Source organism: Branchiostoma belcheri, unplaced genomic scaffold, assembly GCF_001625305.1.
Source record: "Branchiostoma belcheri isolate BF01 breed outbred unplaced genomic scaffold, Haploidv18h27 scaffold208, whole genome shotgun sequence".
Classification (NCBI taxonomy): domain Eukaryota; kingdom Metazoa; phylum Chordata; class Leptocardii; order Amphioxiformes; family Branchiostomatidae; genus Branchiostoma; species Branchiostoma belcheri.
In genome coordinates this window covers 45009-49907 of record NW_017803580.1, presented here as the reverse complement: position 1 = coordinate 49907, position 4899 = coordinate 45009, and the positions used below count along the sequence as shown (strand labels likewise).

General features: G+C 37.2%; 1 long non-coding RNA gene across 1 annotated transcript; it reads right to left on the bottom strand.

Annotated features, from left to right (window-relative positions):
• Nucleotides 1–3158: 3158 nt before the first annotated feature.
• LOC109469562 lies at nt 3159–4003 on the bottom strand. Its single transcript, XR_002140200.1, has 2 exons — nt 3907–4003; nt 3159–3491 (listed from the first exon to the last, which is right to left on the bottom strand). It is a non-coding gene; the product is annotated as an uncharacterized LOC109469562 (long non-coding RNA).
• Nucleotides 4004–4899: the final 896 nt, after the last annotated feature.

The window sequence follows — 4899 nt, the reverse complement described above, 5'->3', positions numbered from 1 at the left end:
GTGCCATGGGAAAACAAAAAAAAGGATTCTGCCTTAAGTTATAATGACATTTTTGCACATTTTTGGCATAATACCATACTTTAAGTACTTAAAATAGCCCCAGAAACAAGGTATGTGAGGCATCTCTTTATTTTTTGGGTACCACCCATAAATAGTTAAAACCAGCCTAGCCTACCATACAAAACATGCAACTGTTTTCTGTCAGCAGCATTTCATTTTGCCTAGCTCAAAGCTATCAGTATGTTGTGGGATAGGATTGACTTGCTACATTAAAAGAACGAACAGAAAATTGACTCTGAAAATCCAGTTTTGCTGCCAAGAAGCTGCAAGGGATGCCTTGACATGTACCAGCCAGTACAAAATGTAGCTAAGACAGAATCTTTAATACACATCCCTTGTACAAATAACTGATACATAAACACCTTAATCAATTCTTCCCTTAATAAATAAATCTGCATAGAGCATAATATTAGCATGATAAGTGTTTTTTACACCAGTTGCAGGATAACTTTGATGCAAAGAATAATTCAGAGAGATGCATGCATTGACCATATGTTCATATGTCTACACCTGTAATCCAATGTACATTCCACTGTCCAAGCTAAGACTTGTAGCTGGGCCACAGCAAGTAACTTTTATGGATGACATCAGTGCATGCATAAATTTTCGTCTGATTTTGGAAAAAAAAACAAGAAATTTTGTGGCAGTGGTCAACATACCGAAAATGTGTAAAATGGCCTGTCTTGCCATGCCGTATTGGATAGCAGATAAATAAGAGGGGAGACAAGGCCACTGAATCAAAACCATTTGTACAATGATTGAAAAAACTTTTATTTTTCCAAGTTGTTTCAGTGAGAATGGATGTTGTAACAATTGGTAGTAAACTTAGCACAATATAGCTATCATTTCTTGTTTAACAAGGTTTATGATGTTAAATGTGAAAATGTAGGAATCTTGTTTTTTGCCCTATCGCATTAGATTTCGAGTCTGTGGAGGATGTCATCCATAAAATTTACTTGCTGTGTCCTTGATTGACATGACTTGGTATTCTTACAGTCACACTCTCTTACAGGAGAACCTAGCTTAGAGCTACATCTGTACAATACAGATGAATAGCAAAATGTCAACTAGCTACAATCAGCAAAAAATAGGGTATAACTAAACTTAAACACTGATGGTACAATGGTTAGGATGGGAGCAAGGTCAGCTTAGTCAGGACTCCTTTGCAGGCTGAATGAATTGTAGAGATTGGCCTAAAAAGGAATGTAACTGGCCAGGTGAGTTAGCCAGCCATAGAGCATCCAATTTGCCATGCAAGTCCAACCCTCTCCTTCCACCATCTTTTACCTCCTCCACTAAAGTTAGGTACCAATTTTACACCTAGGTGGAAAAGTTGTGTCTTTACCAGCAAGGACTGGTTACATCGCAGGAGTCAAACCAAAGACCCTTGGGTTCTGGGCCAAACTCATGCCACTATGCCACACGACCCCACAAAGATGATTAGTCTACCTTTGTGTGTGTTGGAACAAAGTAAATTTGTTTCTCCATAATTCATACTCGTTGTCAGTGAGTTAGCAGGCTGACATTAGCTGTGGTTAGAGCTGGGATGATACACCCCATGTACATGTACACTACAGCTGATGTCTAGTCACAATCCCGGAATATTCAAAGACAATTCACTCTATTACTGGATGAATAACGGAGATTACTTCTGGATGTTTCTAGTGACATCCACCACTCTTCTCCAGCATCACTGAATAACTGAGAGAACCAGTCAACACTACATGTAGTGGTGCATACCGGTTCACTGGACTTGGATCTGGACTTGTAAGAATGTTTAGGTTCAAGTCCAAAAAAACCTAAAAGTCAAGAACCGAGTCCGGACTTATTACCATAAAAGATCATTTCACATACCCCTTTTCTTTCCAAACCACCTAAAACCTTCCGTAGATTGCAAAATCTTTGCTGCAAAATGAAGAAAACATTGCCATCGGGCATCGACAAGTACTGGCCTCCATGTTATGTGGCCAAAGTTTCACCCAGACAACAATGCAAGGTTGCCAACATGCAATTTTGTATATGCCATGGGTTTAGGTCCGGACGAACCTAAACCTCTGGACTTGAATCCGGACCTGAACCTAAATGTGGGTTTAGGTATGCACCACTAACTACATGTATATAACATGTGAAGGAACTGGAAAAAATAGTTGAACATGACAAAGTCAAAGACTTGTGTCACTTTTATCTAAATGAGGAGAACTCTTGAGTACATAGAACCCCCCCTGCCACCACCCAAGGGACAGTAATAGTTCCTATCATTGCAGAACAGTGACACTTACGAGTCTTTGTCATGAAAAACTGCTTTTTCCAGTTCCTCATATTTAATGTAATTAGTGTTGACTGGTTCTTTCAGTTCATTTAGTGATGCTAAAGAAGAGTGCCGGTTGTCACTTGAAACGTCTGGAAGTAGTCTCACTAATTTATCCAGTAAGCAGTAGTAGAGTTTTACTTGTCTTTGAATATTGTTTATCTGGATGTTCCTTCATTACATTTTAGACCTAATTTTTCTCTTCAAAGTAAAGCAGACCACAGTTGAGACCCTCCTCAGGTGTAAGAAAAAATGAAGTTCTTGAGTTATTACCAGATTAAGATATGTTAATAATCTGATAAAGGAAGCCTTTACCTGAAGAAGACTCTCCTTCTTCAATTTCATGGTCTTAATAAAATCATCTTTGTCCCTCCTTCTTTCTATGAAAGCAGCTGAACAAATCCCCATTACATGCATCTGCATAAAAGACCATATATTAAACTCAACGGTTCCTGAAACATAAGTAGGTATTGATAGGTATTATTAAACTAACCAAGATGTTTACAACAAACAATACAGTTCTTGATTTCTGCCATGTAATCCATAGAAACCACAGAAAACATCAGCTGGAAGGGAGGCCTGTAAGGTTTGATGTTCCTAACACCAGAACAGTGTATTTTTTGTCTAAACGTCTTTGTTCAATAAATAATACCTTTGACTATTTTCAGGAAATGTTTATAATGTACAAGTATGCCCAATATGCTAGTCTCTGGGGTTAGGATAAGTCTGAAAAGAATTTCTATCTGCAGCAGTCCTACATGAAGTATGAGATATCTAAGCCACTCAATAATTTCCACTCCGATTTCATTTACAAAATCATGTTTGGTAAGTCACTACCAGTATGTATGTTGATACACAGTCGCACAGTGGTACAATTGAATATGAAATATACATCACATGAATAGCTGTTCGTGGGCGTGTCATAACCTACACAGACAAAACAAGGTTGGGAGGAACACTCCGATGGCCATTAGGATGGGGAACATGGTGCTACTTTCATCGCTGTCGTATGGATTGGGTGTTTTTGGTCCCGAGGTTCTGCGTGCCTTGTCTGGTTTGTCCCTGGACAACTCCTCTTCTTCGTCTGGTTCCATTCCCGGGATGGGAGGCAATTTGGGAACATCTGGGGAATGAAATTAAGTAATTTACAAATAATAGGCAGTTGTGTTATTCGAACACAAGAATTCACCATAAATTTTCAGTCGCTTTCATCAACCTTCATCAGATGCATGATCTACTATGCTGACTCTGCGGAAGGCAGAAGCATGATGACGTCAGGAGTGCATCAAAAGTCTCAGGAAGACAAAGGTTGATGAGATCGACCAGAATTTTTAGAGAAATTAAAAAATGGATCACCAACTTTCTTTTTTCTGCACCTGCCACAACTGTGAACATGATACTAGTATATCTCCAAGAACACCTTCATTTTTGTCTGAGTGAACTTTTGCTACCATGAACATAAAGTGAATTACAGTACATGTATTTAATGTAAAGTTGGTGAATGTTACCAGACAGATACAGAATAGATGTATACATACCATCTGATGATCCTTTTACTACATACAGTGCACACAGCTTTGGGTTGTCATGCAGCCCCTGAAGAACAAGAGTCATAAAAAAAGAATAAATTCAAAGACATTATCATTTAATTTAAGTTTACAGACTGCTGAACAGATAATGATAAAAAGTAAGAGTGGAGTTATAAGGAGTGGTGTCTTTATGCATTCAGGAAAACAAGGAATATTATGACATCTAATAAAATATTGTCTAAAAACAGCAGTTCTTCATCTCTTTATTATACTTACACAACTGACTTGTCATTTTCTTACTCTAAAATATATTCTAATTTGAATGCGGTGTTCTAGATAGCCTGAAACTTTTTCCATAATCTCAATTGTATTTTATGTAAGGCCATGTTGATTTGATTATATGGATGACATCCTCCGGGAGCCCCAAAACTGATGCGGGCGTGCGAATAAAAATAAAGTTTTGCAAAAAAAAAAGTTCTTTTCATTATGAAATCTACTTGGTCATGAGGGTTGAGCAAATGGCACAGAATATGGTTTGGCGAATAATCTAGTCTTCAAGTTCATTTCTTTACAATTTCGTCTTTATTCGTTTGATTTTGGCATTCTACGACGTTGGTATAGTTTTTATTAATTTTTTTTGTAACTTATGGTAGAGTCCATTCCGCGTCACCGAGTGGGTTTTTTCTCCATGTTTCTAATACGTTTGAATTATTTAGAAGAAAAGAATACCCCAGTAACAAAAGTTCTAAATTTTTCAAAAATTTGAAAATGAAAATTTGAATATATTTGAATTCATTTATATATTTCTGAAACATTTTGAATGTGACTGTACAAAGATCTCTTTCTTTAGAATAAATTTGAACTACCCATGTGTTTCTTTCACAATTCGAAATATTTAGAACTATTTCAAACAAATAACCAAATAGGTAGATGTGGGTAATTGCCCCCATAAAAGTAGGTGCTAATCCTACTCTTCTGTCTTCCTCTGTATATTTTTAGATT